We start from the raw sequence: 18,016 nt of genomic DNA, 5'->3' as shown, positions 1-18,016 counted from the left end.
GGCTTCTAAATTTAGGAAGTGGAGGAAAAGGAGGTGAAGGAATAGAGAACACAATAAGTAATGTTGCACTGCTCTCCAATAGTTCGGTGAGCCTTCTCCTTATAAAGTATGGGTCCCACTGATGAATTTTGACCTCTGTGATTTTGTAGAACTGAGAATAATGTCTGGAAATTGTGTTACCATAATGTTTTAAATCTAAAGACCATGAAATTTATCAGCAAGTCCTTAAAAACAAAACCAAAAACCCAACCTGAGGAGAAATAACTGGACTCCAGATGGTCCAATGTGAATCAACAGAAGCCGTTTATTAAGCACAGATCATCATCTTTTATACCCTGTGTTGTAGCCGTACACGCGACTTGCTTATTTCTGATTAGCTAGTTACACTGTCCACGCGCCGTGCATGCAGTTCATTCACACATCAGATTGGTTACAAGAATTCGCATAGTAAATTGCTTAGTCATTAGCACAACATGTTTTCTGCCTTCTCGGTTCCCGTTTTTCCCATGTACTAATTCCATCTTCTACCACCTGTTTTGCTCTTAATCTAATCTCTCATAGTAGGGAGGCTGGCTCACATGACCATTTTCTCTCAGATACATTCCTACACCAACCAAAGAAACACACCCCCCAAAAAAACCCAACCAGTTTTGAATATCCAGGTTTTGGATGCCTAAATTGAAACATCATTACCAGGTATAATTTTTTAACATTGGATGTCCCTGCCTGCATTCTGTTACAGGTAAAACTTAATGTCTACAGAAAAAACTAAAATTCCAGGTTAACAAGTTATAGATACAGAAATTTATAACCATCTGGTTTAACCCCCTGAACTGACTCCTCTTTGAATTAGTATTTAATTTTTAGGGAGGAAAATGAAACAATACAAAACAAAACCACATCCAATCTCCATTAAATTGTTGGTGATGGGATCTGAGGAACTTAATCTGCGTGCAAGTGAGGCTAACAGTAGAAAAGGTCAATCTTTTGCATATATACCTCGGGATAAATAAGAAAGAAAAATGCAATGCCTTACTAATATAGAGATGGTATTGTATGCCTTGCACAGAATACACAGTACCGTATCTGAGAAAAGGGAAAAAGTTCATTTTTTTTACAGCAGGCCATAGGCCTGGTAACTTGCCCTCAGAGATTTAACAAATAAAGTCATAGAAAGAAGCCTTGTTATAATATTTAACATCAGATTTGAACCAATTTGAACTAGCTGGGTATCTTTCACTGAGAAGATAATTGATTTCCTCTGGGGAATATGATAGATCTCATTTGTTTGGACTTCAGTAAAACATTTGATATGGTGCACATAGGAAATGCCACTGATATTTGAGAAGAAAGGGATGAATATTATAATTGCATGATGGATAAGGAGCTGGCTACCCAGGCACCCATTAGCTTTTTGAAAGTTGAATTTTATTACTGGAGAAGAGTTATTAATGGTGTTTCTCCAAGACTATTCAGGATAGGGATCGTTGTTATTTTTTTATTTTTATAGATGTCTTTGGTATAAAATCAATCAAATTAATAATATATATGACTAAGTTCAGTAAAACAGAGGTAAATACACCATACAATTACTTTCTAGTAACACATAAGTGTAACATCTGGATGTTATATCTTTAAGAGTAAAACTAGTTTTTCAATAAGCACTAATTAATTCATTAATAACGATTAATTCTCTAAGGAAATAATTTCATAAAATTCCTACTGATCTTAATTATAGCCTTTACCACCTGTGTGTCCTGGGTCATGAAAAATGTACCCTACAGCATACCAGGAAAGGAGAAGAAATTTTATGCAAAAGGACAATGATAAGCTGAAAATAAATAATAATAAATGAATATGTTTAGGCTGAAAATTAGAATGTTTCTAGCAATAAAAACAGTGAGATTCAGGAAACAGTTGTCCATTTAGGATAACAAGAACATAAATATATTACATTTAAGAGGTTGGATTATGAAAGGGATTATATGAGATGGCTGCTGGAAAATGGGGTTTGTGGCAATCCTTGCTTCTCTCTCATTTTTAGTGCCTCTGTGCCTTGCGTTGCGTGAAAAGGGGCCAAGCAGTTTTGGCAGAAGATAAACCCCCTTGCGTTCTAACACTCCTCACCGAGGTGAGAGGCTAGGTGCGGCTAGGTTTAAATTCTGAGTGATGCCCAATTCAGCACTATCAGTCCAATCACATTTAATATGTATTAAACTATTACGATTTGGATACACTAATAGTGGACTGCACCTTCAGTCTAGTCGTGCTCATGAACTAGCACGGCCACTCTCGAGTCTTTGGTCGCGTTCAGTGAGAAACCAAAACAACTAGCTACTTAAAAAAAAGTGCAGTTTATTTAAACAACAGATATATAGGTTCTTAGGATTGCCGGTGATAAATACACTGTCTGCAAAGCACGTGCAAATAAAGATATTGTTAAGTATACAAAACGCACGACAAAGTTATAAACAATACAGCCTGGCTATAAATGTAGGATAGAGATTCTCTAGAGAAATGTCTAAGTTTCCCGAGGAAGCACTCGGTATAATCTAAGTCTTACCCAAAGGCGTCCCTATGAGGGGGAAGAAAGGCTCAGCCCGTTGACTGGTCCTGGAAGTCAATGATGGAGTTTTCCTGACTTGTTCGCGATGGTGTCTTCCCTGATATCCCCCCTCTCTCGGGCTATTTTTATACTATTTGTTATCTTCAAGGTGGAGTTTGAGTGACTTTAGTCATAAATACTTTTATTATGATTGGTGTACTCAAGGAGGAGTGGTCGCACCTTGGGGGCCTCTGGGATGGAGGTGTGTTTTGGTACATTGTAATGAGCAAAGTTCGCACAAAGGACAGCATTTCATCGACATTTGATGAAATGTTGGCTCGGGTAGCAAGTAGAGCCGCTTATCTGTTCCGTAGTACCATCTCATTCCCATATCTGCTATTCGTCACAAGGGAAGGCCACGGAACAATCGCGTTCCGTTCCATCCCTCATGTAGTTCCGCAAACAACCTTGTACAGGGAATCGCAGATGTTGCATTCTTCGTGTGCCAGCCGTGGCTGTATTCTACCTCAGAAGCCTCTTGATTTTATGACTTTCCTTAATGTGTGAACAATGCTGTACTTTTGTATTCTTGGCCAATTTAGTAATTATTCCACACCTTGCAATTACTAAATTCTAAAATTTGTCTAAAGAGGATTATTTCTAGAGGACTTTTACTTACTGATTTACACCATGAGAGGTTCCCCATAGTAATTAACATGCCCCAGCCACTGCTGGAAACAAATTCCCACAGAGCCATCCTATGGCTGATGGGATCTCTGCTCTTTCACTGTGTGCTGGTCAGCCTTTGTCAAGTCATTAACTTTGTGTACTTTTAGTGGAGGCAAGAAAAAGGCACACGTTTTTATTTTCTTTTAAGATTAGAAAGGTTTAGAGGTCATAGGGGAGTTTTGCTCTCAAGTCAAGGTAGCTTTACTGCCTCTGAAACCTGGTTTAATTATTCAAATGTTTGGTTTAAACAAAACACACTTTTAGGTTTGGTGCTAATATATATATCAGCATAAATTATTACCTGCTTATTTCCTTACTGCTTCTTTGCAACAGTAATTCAAATTACTAGGGTCAAAATTATTTCAATAAATTATGGATGTAATTATTATAGAGCGTATTTCAGAACGCAGCTTTATTTACAAAGGACACAGCATTGATTAAAACAGACTGAATTATGCTAACTACAACGCTGAACTCTCTTTACAAAACCATCTGAGAAGCACAGTAATTTGAATTCAAGGGAGAGGCAGTATTACAAGAAAGCTAATGATAATAGTGTTTAAGGTCATTGGCAAACAAAGTACTGTACAGGAGCCTTCTGTCAGAGACAGTTATAGTGAAAGGCCTTTGGAGTTGAAACACTCGCAGTGTGTTTCTGTGACAGTTTTGTTCTTACAATATTTATCAAATATCTGTTTCTAGTTTATCTGTAGCACAGTATTAAATTTAGAGTTTCACGAGCCAAGTGGTTCATGCAAAACTAAATTGACAGAATGCAATGATGTTGTAGTTATACCACAGCCTTTCTAATAATGGCAATGCCTTGTTAGATCAAAAGCATCCCCCAGGACCTAGGAGGCAGCGCCAGTAGTCCTGTTCAAATGGATTACGAAAGCACCGTTGGTTGCACAAAGCTATCAGAAATAAAGAAAAATCTTCTAGGATCACATTCTTTTGTAGCTGGTCTTCAGTCCACAATTTTTTGCTGCACATCTATTTTATTGCATTTTACTTTTGTTTGTCTGGAAAAGGAGGAAGTAGATGAGCAACGTACTTCACATACTCCGCTGTATCTAAACTTCTCACATCTTTAATTTGTTCAGCCTCACCACAAAACTTGATGGTACTGTGAATATTGCAGAAGAAAAATTGAGTCATGCAACACATCAAATAACTCGAGTGTTGTTTCCGAAATGGTTGCAGTGTCCACTCTCCAACATCATGTCTTAGGGACCTAACCGTGCTGCCGTATTATCCCAAATAATACTGGTCTCCACCGGGGTGGCCTCAGTACTCTGAAGTAGCAGAGGAATTGAAATAACTCCTGTGTGCGTGGCAAAAGCTTGTTTCACACAAACAGGATGTGTACCCAGTTCACTTGGATGGGGAGTAACATACCATCAGATTTTGAGTGACACGCATTACACGTGTGCCTGGTGATGGGGGCAGGTTCAGCATTGCCTTCCCTCCCTATCTCTTCCCATGGGTTGGTGATAGACAATCAAACTATATCTTAAAGCTCATGGGAAATCTTTCACAAGTACTGAATTTTGGAGATTATGGTTTATAATATTAGTTGTCTATCAATATATTATATTATTATTTGTCCATTAAAATCAAAAGCAGAGTCAGAAGAGTGTTTTCATGGGAATCTTATTAGATGGCAGTTTGTCTTTTTCTGTTTTTACAGCAGCCTTTTTGCAATCTTGGGTCCTGTCCTTTCTGAGGATTAGTTAGAGTTGAAAGGAAAGATTAAAAAAAAAAAATCTGTCCTTTTGACAACAGTTTTTTAATTAACAGCTGTATTTATAGATTAAAACCCCCTTAATATTTTAATTAAAAAGTAAGAAAACTCACAATAATGTTGATTCATCTTCAAATAGGTTTAGGATTAAATTTTAAACAAATAATGGAGTTGGTTAGCTGTTTGAAAATGCTGCTATCTTAATTTTTTCAAGTGTTCTGTGCAACCTAATGTAGTTTGAATTCCTTTTCCTTATATCACATTTATGGGCCAGGCTGTCTTATCAAATAATAATTTGCATTATTTTACCCTTTTAGAGAAGTGAGGAAAGTAACAGTAGGTTAGGCATGGTGTTTCCTTGAGCATGTACTTCTCCACAGACTGTGCCCCCAGAGATGTGTAAAGACAGGAAACAACCAAACCACCATTTTCAGAATGCAATGCAAAACCTTATGAAATTTGCCACCTTCAGTCAGATTATTGGGTCCTTATTTGAAATAAGGCAAGTTGGGTTAGCAAAATGGTGTTTTTCATTGTGGATATTTTCAATGAAAAAAACCCAGCTTCATGAAAAAAAGTGATTGGCATTTTGTTACAGAATCTAATGCGAGCACTTTCTACTTTACAGCAAACATTGATCCTCTTAAGCATATGGATATGGTGGATTATTCTGCTTATTTCTTTTCAAGAAAAGCAAAATGTAAAGCACATACATTACCGTGTGCATAAACTACATACATATCAAAAATCAGCCACTCCTACCTTAGAAAATTCATACAGTGTGCCAAGCAAAAAGATGGGGATTTTCTCTGATGTACATAGGAGAAAAAAAAAACCAGCTAGATTTGCTGTTCCCTGGTGAGTGAACATAATTTCCCTGTGTTTAAGTCTGAATACTTTTTGTACTTCTTATACGTTAACATGGGCCCATTTACACGGTTTTGAACAGATGTCAGACTTAAAAATAATATACATGGCCATGGGTTGATTCTTCCATGGAGTGATCCATTTCCTTCCCTGATGGGGAAAAAAGGAGGGGGGAAAAAGAGGAAAAGAGAGGGCAAAGAAAACCTGGTCCTTTAGTGCTTGGTCGTAAAGGCTGAGCTGTGAGGGCAGAGTCATTAGTGAAGGTTTCAGGCAGCTCTGGGATGCACACACAACTACTGGCATTTGGTTTCACCATTAATGGTACTATCTCCTCAGCACTGACTGAGAGGCATGAAATATTCATGAGTTTCTTAAAGGCTTTTGGAAAGAAAGTGCTAGAAAGGAGCATTAACATGCTGATCTTTTTACTATCCTGTGTCAGCAAGGGGATATTAAATAATTAAGTCAATTTTTGCACAGAAGGAGGTTAAGGTTAGCAGCCTCTGCATGATGGGAGATGCTGCCTTTTCCACTGCTGATGCTTTTAGGCCTAGGAAAACAAAAACAGAATAAAAGGGCCAGGTTGATTCCCAATAAAAAATGTTCTAAAGCACCATTTGTTCCATGTTGTAGCCCCTATTTTAGATTAGAAGTGCCTTTTTACAGCTCCAGATGGAAACATAACCTCATAAAACCTCTCCATACACAATATGTTCTCAAACCTCTGCCTATGAAAAGGCTCATGCAAAAATTAAATGTAGAAATGACTCAGTTTGCTTGTGATAATACAGATTCTCAAAGGGCTATCCTCCCAATTCCTGCCCCCTGACACCCTATGTTATATTTTCCTCTTTGTGCCAAGCCTCAGAGAGTTGAGGTAGATGGCTCTCATTGGCTGAACATCACTGAAGCTGAATCTCCAGGAGGATGCTTCACCTTGGGGCATTTGAATCAACAGAATAAGGGTAATTTTGACTGAGTCAAAATGGGCAAAACATGCACATCTAAGTCATGAGAACACATTTTGGGGAGGTTTACTCATACACATAAAAAGGTCAAAACTATGGGCTGTAAATCACCAGGCACCTTTGGGAAATATGTTTTCCAGTTTGAGATTTTGGGTCCAGAATGGAATTGAGCTAAAAAATGCCAAAGATTGCCTTGAAAAATTTTCAAATCTTATCTCGCATGGAGATCTGGGTTTAATTTCCATCTTTAATTAGTATTTAACTGTTTATGCAAACTGGGAACTTTTCAGCTGGGAGAATTAGAAACCTTTCTTCTGCAGCGCGTATTTAAGAATTGATACCGCACATTGGAAGGTTCAAGGCTTTGATCTGTAAAAGGCGTAAAAGAAATGTAAAATAGCTCTCTGACATGGCAGGTGACGGTTGGGCTATTAGCTGTTATGGGTAGATTCAGCTCTCACCCTTGTTTTTCATGGCAAATTTGACAGCTCTTGAAACACTCCTGAGACAGATTGGAGGGGGGAAAAATCAGTGGATGGGAAATGCGTTTCCACACAACTCTTCCAAATGGTGTTCAGTATTTCCTATCTCAGAACAGAAAGCCTTTCAAGTCAATTAACATATTTTTTCTCAACTACATTTTTAACACTTGCTTTATTTATATCCAACTCATTAATTTCCACATATTGAACCCAGAATGCAACAGAAAACTTTACTTACAGGGACTGAATCTAACTTGGTTTACACCAGAGTGGAGGGAGAAAAACAAAACCCCCCGAAAGTCATGATAATAACTGCAATGTTAGAAAAAAAAAAAGAAACAAAATCCCTGTTTTAAGCAAGACCAAAACCTATCAAAGACAAGTTTGTGATGTGTCTTCAGAATCAGTCTTTTTGTAATCAGGCTGTTTGATGGAAGGATTTCTCTTGTGGGTGTTATTTTAATGTTTTCTAAATGTGGGGTGTCCTGGTTTGGGGTGGAGCAGAGCCAACTTTCTACTCAGTGAGAGAGGCTCTTCCTCTTGCTTGTTGCTGTGGCAACCAGGGTCAGCTGACTTGGTTGTTTACCCTGTGGAGGGGTTGCACCTGTGGGGAGGAGCAGACAGATCAGGTGACCCAAACTGACCAATGAAGTATTCCATTCCATCTGCTATGTTCAGTATAAAAGGTGAGGGATCAAAGGGTTAATTCTTCTCCACAGGGCTCTTCTTTGGCTCTTTTTTCTTCAATGACTGATGTCTGAGGAGGACCCTGTCAGTTCATCTACCTTCAGTCCCCATCAGTGTGTTCTGGAATCAAGTTCCCATTTGACACTGAGTTGAGTCTGGAAATTTCCCAGTGCCTGCCAGTGACGTCTCCCTGGGAGCTTGATATGGTTTTGTGTATGTTTGTATATATTGTATCTATTTCATTATTTTATTTTTTATGTTATTATTAATATTTCATTAGTTTAGTTTTTTTCTAAACTCATAACTCTATATCTCTTCTTCCTCTCCTTGGAGTGAGAGGTGGGGGAGAGCATCTGTCATCTTTTCATTGGCCAGCCCAGCCCAAACTATGACATGGGGTTATGTTACTAGCCACAGGTGCACATAAAAATTCCCTTTTACATAGCTTATGACTTTTATGCCGCGTTGTTTCCTTCAGCTTTCCTTTTCATTAATATTTAAGGAGAAAGTCACTTTATTATGATATTCAGATTCCAGTGAGATCATTCCTAAAATATTTAAAAAGTGAGTAATGCAAGTTTACAGAAATAGTGATAAATATCACCTCGGTCTCCTGACCCCATAATACCTGCAGGTGGGGAAATATGATGGAGGTATTTTAAAGATCTGCATGCCAGACTTGACCCCATTTTTTCTATAAAGAGAGAGAGACAAACAAGGACACAGCCATCAGAAGGTTGTCTGATGTATTTTCCTGGCCACAGTCAAGATCTTTACAATCTTTTTCTGAGGGAGCATCTGCTAAGAAAGAAATCCTTGCTGTGACATTGGGCTAGAAATATAATCTCTCTGTGCTTTGGTTTTGCATTAGAAGTTGGTGATAATAACCTAGATCACATCGGGAAATGCGGATTTATTTATTTTTCTTAGAACAAGGAGAAAATAAACTTTTTTAGAGATTACCTGTTCTGGATGATCTTCAAAGAAATTCTGAAATACAAATTTTTTTTATCAGAAAACCTCCCTTCCCTGCTTTTTCCCCTGAGGAGAGGAGAGGGGGGAAAAAAAAAGAAGAGAATATTTTATGTACCACTAGTACTTTTTTTGTGCTCCCTTACTTTTCTTTCTCTCATGGGTTTTTACTGTAACTCTTCCCACGTACCTTTTACCTGTTCATGGTGAAATCCCAGGTATTAGAGTGAGAAGTAAAAGTTTCAGAGATGAGTCACCATCCATCCAGGAGTGTCTAAAGTCACAGAGCAGAGCTTGTTCCCTCTGGAGTATGCAAACTCTCAAACAGCATCCTGAAATCTGATCTATGTGAGAGAAAGACATGATATCTGACTTTGGAAACTGTATAGAGGATAAACAAATAACCTACTTTAAAACTACCTTTAGAAGTGAAAAAGTAAATATTACATGTTGGGATTTTCTTTCTTCCCCTGTGGCTAACCAAAAAGTGATTGACTGAAACCCATTTAGTGCTATAGTGTGTTCAGATTTTCAAGTGATTAAAGACAAGAAATTAATTTCCTCTATCCCTCTCCTTATTGCTGTTTCTCCCCTTTCTGATCCTGAATTTTTTGGGTTGCTGGGCTCTGGCTCATTTTTACCAGCTGCAAGTGTGAAATGGTATGAAACTTTTAACAAACATATCTTTGGCTTCTGACTATATGGAGTATTTTGCACTCAGCAACATCTCATTTGGTTGCATAAATAAAAACCTCAAAACAAACATCTTTTCCAAAAGCAAAGTGCTACTTGTATTTTGGACTCAGCACTTAATGCACTTGTAAATATTTATCAGTGTGGCTTGTGGTATACGTGATTAGATGCTACATGGGGAGTTTTATTGTTTTATAGTTAGTGCAGCAGCAGCAGTGGAGCACAGAGTACGTGAAATATAGATAATTGTGTATGGGAAACAAGTAATTCTAGTTACAGCTATTCCCTTACCCATAAGTGAATCTACATTATTTTCTCATTTTGTTTGCAACGCTACCTTTCAGGAGAGCATAGCTGGGACTCTGCACTACTTTCCCCTTCTAATCCTGTTTGAACATGAAAGTATATCCCATTGATACAAAAATATTGGTCACTCATCTCATGTAACATGAAGTTGACAAACAACTGGATCCATACATAAATCCTTTAAATGACTAAGGAAAGCTCATTTAAAACTTTCAACTGACATCCTCATTATTGCTGTTCAACAACACAAGGCTATTCATGCAGTCTGGCTCACATACCATTGTTTGAAAACCATCAAAACCACAGACAGTCGCATGCTGAGATACAATAAATGTCAAGTCTATAGTGCATATTTTCTAGAGTTGTTTAATGCTGGCACAGTGTATGTGTCAAAGAACATGTGGTTTGGTTCAGACTGGCCACTGAGACAAATGATAGATGCTCTCCCCCACCTTTCTCTCCAAGGAGAGAGAGAGAGAAAGAGATTTATGAGTTTAGAAAAAAAGCTAAACTACTTTAATGAAAATATTATTAAATTATAAGATAATAATAAAAAATAATGAAATATATACAATATATACAAACCTGTATCAAGCTCCCAAGATGACGACTGTGTCACCAGCAGGCACAGGGAAAGTCCCAGACTGGACTCAGCAATGGACAGGAGCTGGATTCCAAATCTGGAGCCAGGAATGCACAGATTGGGATCAAAGGCAGATGAACAGTGTCCTCCTTGGACGCCGGACATTGAAGTAAGCGGGCTGACCCTTTGATCCCTCAGCTTTTATACTGAGCGTGATGCAGATGGGATGGAATACCCTGTTGGTCAGTTTTGGGTCACCTGTCCTGTCCATTCCTCCCCACAAGTGTGACCATTCTATGCTTTTCCGCTTCCAACCCTCCACTGGGGCAAATAACGAAATTAGCTGACCTTGGTTGTTATAGCAATAAGTATAAGCAAGAACCTCTCTGCATACTACTCCTTAGCATAATCAGGTCTTATCACTCTGAGAGTGAACAGTGTCTCTATAATATGCTGTTAATTTCAGACTTTAGTCAGTTAGAAGAGGCCCAGCTAAAAAGTAAAATTACAAAACAGAAAATTGGTTCTATTTTACCTCAAACCAGGACAGAACACATAATCAAACAGGCAGCGCTCTTCATTGCGGACATCCCACTGGTGTTTGAAAATTGCTCAAAATCGACCCAGTAGCAGAAAATGACAAAGCGGAGACATGTTATGACTTTGGATAGAAACTACCTAGCAGAAAGCAAGTAAGCACACCATTATGTCAGAAGGTTTTTGATCCATTGGTACAAAAATTCACCATTGTATGTCAATGACATCAACTTCTGAAGGAAAGTCTTTCAAATTTAAAGTTTAAAATAATAAATGGAGGTAAGCCAAAAATATCAATTATTGTCACAAGTCCCCCGAGGTACCTTGGTCAGGATTTTGTGGACCATTTCAATGATTAATACCCACTGGCAGCTGGTATTACTGGATGGTATGAGCAGGTCTACTTGGGGTTTGCACACAGTTTGGCATCTCTGCTTCGTTTGTCCAGGACATATTTATGATTAGTCCCAGAACATCTCAGCTCATCCATATCTGAGATAAAGGACAGTGTGACATTCATTACACTCCTTTTTTTCCTAAGACTGTCCTTTTTGTAATATATTCAAGTAAAAATTGAAAAATGAGGCATATGTTTATCCAGTCTGTGCAAAATCTAAGACAGGAGAAAGGAGCGTGCTTTCCTAAACAACAGTGTTGACCAATGGGCTCCAGAAGTTTTTAGAATCTCTGGAAGAGGAGGAGCAGTTAGGGAGCAGAGATGGGAAATTTTTGGCAGCACAACCTTATGCCTGGGCTATTTTTTTCTCTCCCTGAAAATTCTGACTGGACATAAATGGAGATTCTGCTGTTTGGCTAGATTTTTCCCTGGGAGGAAAAATTTCTTCGATAAGGCTGCTAGATATGCAGGAATTGGGGACATATGCACAGCATGTGTGAAAAACAGCTCTGCACATTTACAGTTAGCCTGATACATCTGGGAAATGTCAGACTTCCAGAACAAATGATCTGTGCATCACGGATGTCTTGGGTTGACTGAACACAAAGAGAAGATGTAGATAGTAAGTGTCTCGCAGCTGCAAAGCACTGGACTCACTGAACATGAATGAGCACACATTTCTTTCTGGGATTAAAAATGGCGCTTTTGAGTCAAGAGATATTTGGAGACACCACACACAGTCCCCAGCTGGGACATACCTGACCAAGATCCTGACTCAGCACAAATATGACTTCATCCAGCCCTTCCTAGCTTTGATAGAATCATAGAATGGTTTGGGTTGGAAGGGACCTTGAAGATCATCTAGTTCCAACGCCCCTGCCATGGGCAGGGACACCTTCCACTAGACCAGGTTGCTCAAAGTCCCATCCAACCTGGCCTTGAACACTTCCAGGGATGGGAAGTGACCTCAAAGGATTTGGCCCTCTGACAGTGGTATTACATAGGCATGGGACTGCAATTGGAGAAGCTACTATTAGTATAAAACAGCAAAGCAATTAACAAAAACGCAGATTCCTTTCAGTGGATAGATTTTTTTTGTTTAATGAAGAAAACTTTCCTCTTAAAAATGATAGGAAAATTGAAGTAATAAGAAGTAAATTTATTTTTTCTCAGTTACTCACCTAGACAGAAGTAGGTCAGAAGTTAGAATCACAGTGTCTTGAGCAGTGTTTCTCAGCCTTTTAAAGCTAAGAGCCTTCTAGCTGCCCCCAGAATTAAAAAGCCCACTAACCGTCCCAGTAACACTGCCAAACTTTATTTTCCATTTGCAGCTGAATAATAGCTATGGTAACCTTTGACTTGTAATTTTATTATTTGCTTTCATTTTCCTTTATATGGTTTATTTCCTCCCTACTTTAAAAAAAAAAAAAGGTATTACAATTATTTTACAGACCAATTTCTGTCTTCCATAATTAGACCACAGACAGGGATAGTCAAACACCATCCCAGTTAAACTCCATCAGAGATGTATGACTGAATGGCTGAAGAAACAGGATTTGTATGTACAACTGCAAGATACAGTAAACCAATTACTAAACTGTAGAAATGATGGAAAGAGATTTTCTCTCTCATGTGGAGCAGCAGCTCTCCAGGAATAATCAACACAGCCATCTTGTTGCAAATGTGAATACTCATTCTTTGCATAAACAACTACTGGGGGATAAATAAAAACAACAAAAAAGAGAGAGAGCACACACGTTTAGTAGTTTGAAGCCTTTCAGATAATTCAGAATATACTGGATCACAAATACAAATTGTTATGGAGGGGAGAAATTAAAGTGCTTGTTCCTCCATGTGTAAACCTAGGGTTAATAATTCATACTCACTCCACAGAGTTGTTGCAGTGAGATGTGATTAATTAATGTTTGCAAAATACTTTACAATCCTTGGGTTTCCAGAGCTATACTATATAAATCCAAGTGGTAATGGAGATTACTCTTATTGATTTACACTGCTCTTTGTGTATGATCTCAAGAAACTTCTGAAATTTTAATCTCAAATGTTAGCGCATCATTTGATTTTGGCATCACCAGAGAAATAGATGTAATTCCAAAAAGATGAAATGACTCATGTTAACACTGCAGTCCCAAAGCATAATAAATCTCTATACAGAGCTGTGATAGGATGTTGACAGTATGATAAAGTTATTTGTTCACTACGTTATATTCTACATCATTAAACTTCATAACTGATGCTATCCAGGACCAGAAGTCAAAGATGCTTGTGAGCTTTGTTTGTGGACCTCCAAGGGAAAATATATCACAAGGTGAGGTATTTTCATTGATTTATTATTTTTTTATTTTTTTATTTTTACTTTATGTACCATAGGCTAAAGAGGAGCTCATAATTCATCAGCAACGTTCACTTTTTTTAAATAGTTAATGAGGTCCCTGGTGTTATCATCTTGGAAGAAGAGACTCCGAATAAACTAGACAATAAAAATAGTAAGAGGAGTTGTCATTGGCTGGTTTTCCTAAGAAAAACAAGGCTTGTGTAGTACAGCTCTGCACGAGTGCACGTGTCTATGTGTTTTTTGGTTTACCTGCTGCTCTAATAACTTATAAATCAATTTGACAAATTTTAACCATATTTGACAAAAGAGTGGGCACCTTAGATACATGAACTTTTAAAAAGATTCATCAGAGTAGGTGGACAGGAAGAAGAGAAAATCTGCCAGTATTCCAGCTGAGGTTCAGGCTACACTGTGAGCTTTGCTTTTCATCGACACCAGAAACTACACACAAGGAACAACCCTGAAAAATTATCTGTGTGTGAGAAAATTTTTAATTCATGCATTCATTTTTGGAATGGAAGAAATTAAGAAATTAATTACCAACATCAAATAATGCCAAAAAGTAAAACTATAAGACATCAAGACTCCTTAGTTCTGACCCTTCCTCATAGATAGTTGGTTTGTTTCGCTTTGTAAATTGATGTAGCTTTGTTTCCTTAGAAGATCAAGACATTAGTATTCCATGTGACAAAATGTAGATACTTGCAGAAAAAGAATTGAAGTCCAGAAGGTTCCAGAATAAAGTAATTTGAGGTTAATTCAATACTAGTATATTGAGTGTGCATGGGAATGTTCCAGGACACGAAGGTCAAAAGGAACCAAATACCCCATGTCTATGCCAGGAAATGTTTCAAACTTTAAAAACATGGAGGCTGCATGTTAATTGTTCACAGGGAAAAGTCTATTCTAATCACCAAATGATGTCTAAGAATTATTTAGGGAAAGTGCTCATTGGAACAGGCTGGTAAATGTTCTGTCAGATTAGAAGCATAAAAGATCATATTCCAGTGCCTATGAATATTTCCCAGCTCATCTCAAATTCTGTTACAGGCAAAGACTCCACATATTAAAATATTTTAAACTTAATCTAACATTTATTTATCTTGATTGCAATTTGCTTGCTTTTGATGGTTTTTGTCAGCTTTAATGAAAAAGAGCAAAACAGGAGGATGGAACCTCCCCCCCACGTGTTAGGAAATCAAGAAAGATTTTGACATTCCTGCCACCACTGTGACAGTCCTTCAAGGGAAGTGTGATTGCGTTTCCTTCCCCTCCTTTGAAGCCTGGGTTTGCCGATGGGAAAAAAATAACTATCGTGGATTATGACCAGACACACTCAGAATATAAACTCTGTGTAAACCAAGCTGGACTGCCCCTCTGAAAAAAAAATGTAAATCAGGAACTTCTGCACATTCTTCACAATCCTCGAAATCCAGTGTTGGGAATATGCTAGCAGAGTGGTTTTAGCAATGCTGTTGAAATCACTGTGTAGTAATAGTTTAAAGCATTCCCAAAGGTGGTGTAAAGTGAACCAGGATTGTACAGAACTAATATTTGACTCAGCTTTATTATGTGATGTTTCAGACTCAGATCCTTTGCTGGCATTTAATCAAGGTTATTGAACATTTTGGACTGAAATGAAGCTGAAATTTGGAAGTCCCAAGAGATCTGATTCCATATAATTATTTGTATCAGCACTGAAGAGAATAAAATATGAATTAGGGTGGGTTTGGATTATAACATCATAGTCTGCTTGGATAAGGTGATGAGAAAGCTGAATTTTCTCTGCATTTTTCGATTTATTGTTAATTACTATGATGTTTGGCTCTAATAAATCGTTATTTTACTATTTTAATAATAAATCGAATTTTCAAATGGATGCCAATTTTCTATAATAATTTATCAGAAAATATGTAGAACTGCTGCATGGAGCAAAATGATAAAACTATTTAGAAAAGATTTATTTCGCTGCTCATGGTGTAGCATCTATGACTTAAGATCATTAGTATTTTGCCTTCCTGCTCACAGATATGACAATACATGAGGGCAGATTTAGCAGTGGATATTTAACAACTAAGGACTATAAAACACATAGATAACTTCTGAAAGGCCATTTTCCATGAAAAAACAATGCTGAAACCCAGCTCTTTTCCTCCCAAAGCACTCTTGCATATTCTCACATTTAAGCACTTACCATAACAGACATGCAACAGAGAGACAGACACATATGGGTGCACAATTGAACCTCATCATGCAAAAATCCATACTAAAACAGTTCCTTAGCCATCTGATGGGGCTGGAGACAGCATTTGTAAATAATGTTTTATTACCACCACCCCCCACCCAAAAAAGACAGATAAAGAAATAATTTCAACCATACAAAGAAGTTATGGAAATAATGATAATAATGTCATTGATAATAGTGAAGTCCTGATGCTCTTGCTCAAGATTCACTCAACGTTTTAGTATGAAACTTTGACAGAAGCTGTGCAATAGAAATAAAATGCTCCAAATCAAGACCTGTGAAATGGAAGGTAACATTGTTCTGCTGCTTAAATTCATGCACCAAAATCCCTCCCTGACTCCTTTGTTGCATGCTACTTCTTAATAACTTTCATAGTTGTCTTAATGTGGTGTATGCCCAGACTTCTAAGACAACAAACATCTGGAGCCATCTCAGATGCATAAATTTGGGCCTGTGGATGGATGAGCTCTCTACCTCACGGCCCCTGAATCCTGAATTCAGAGTGATCTTTACTTACTATCGTAGTCTGCTTTTCTCAGTACATTTCAAGAAAGAATAAACACTTTTAGGTGCTTAAATACAGAAGATGACACCAGCTTAAGACAGGTGTTTAACTCGGAGTTTTAAGCAGGCCACTAAATCACAAAATAAGCAGGATCTCATACACTCCCCCTGAACACTGCTTTCTGCTGGCTAGTTCAATTATATATCAGTGGTGGCTTTTAAATCCCATTGTTCATCTCCCAGCAGTGCTTACACTTTGATTAAAGAATTTAGAAACCCACTTTGGGCACCTGATTTAGCAGACTGGGAGTAAAACCTTCTCACATGAAGTCTGGTTTGTTCTTCAGCCTTCAGTTATATGTGCCGAGGACAGATATGACATGAGGTGTTCATGGATGTGGGGATGCACATGTGCTTTTTCCTAAGTTATTCACTTCCATCACCTGGCAGAACTTGTAGAAATAAGGAAAAATAAAAGGAATTGAAGCAGATTTTTCTCTAACAAATTTTTTTTGGTGATAAAATATTTCATAAAATCATATCAAATGTGGTTTTAAAATTTAAATCCAAACCTCATGTTGTAATTTAGGTCGTCATATTCTTTAACAATACCACAGATGCCATCAAGTAATGCAGAAATATATTATTGTCATTTTGAAAAAAAACCACAAAGTTGTTATCATCTGCTGTAAGTAGGAGGCTCCTACAAACATTTTCAAGCAGGAGCAAACAGGGTTTCTAGAGATATCCTCTTTCTCTTAGTGCTTAACAAATTATCTTATGCTCTAAGAGACAACATCATGGGATGGGGGGGGCTTCTCTCATCTGGTGCAGAGGTATACCTATCTTTCTGAAAATGGTAGGAGTTCCCATGAATTTTATGTTATCCTTCTCATTGTAGTTGACTCCACCCATCCTGTTGAAGGTTTCTCCAAATACCTAAGAGAAAGATTTCATTATAGCTTGAGTCATTTCAATGCCCCCATACGTGCTTTGAACAAAAGCTATGTAAAGATAAATGCATTTTGGACAACTTCAGCTTTATAATTTCTTTTTGCCTTCAATGTATGAACCTGAAAATGCAGCTATGGCACTGGAAGATTCATTATAAACTCAATGATACTCCAGATTTGATAGATGAAACGTGGTGTATAACCATAGCGATGGTATGTAATAAAAGTGCTGCTGTTCTCCCAGACAATGGCATAGAAATTTAAGATATATAACATCAAGAATGGAAAAAGAGTTTCATAATAAGTTTCCACCATTCTCCTGCATTTCAATTGTCATTTTACCATATTTTAAGCCAAATTTCACAGAATGGTAGGGGTTAGAAGGGACCTCTGAAGATCATCTAGTCCAACCCCACCTACCAGAGCAGGGTCACCTAGAGCAGGTTGCACA

The sequence above is a fragment of the Larus michahellis genome, chromosome W, assembly GCF_964199755.1.
Source record: "Larus michahellis chromosome W, bLarMic1.1, whole genome shotgun sequence".
NCBI lineage: Eukaryota > Metazoa > Chordata > Aves > Charadriiformes > Laridae > Larus > Larus michahellis.
The sequence above is the reverse complement of the archived record's forward strand: the minus strand, read 5'-3'. Positions refer to the sequence as shown.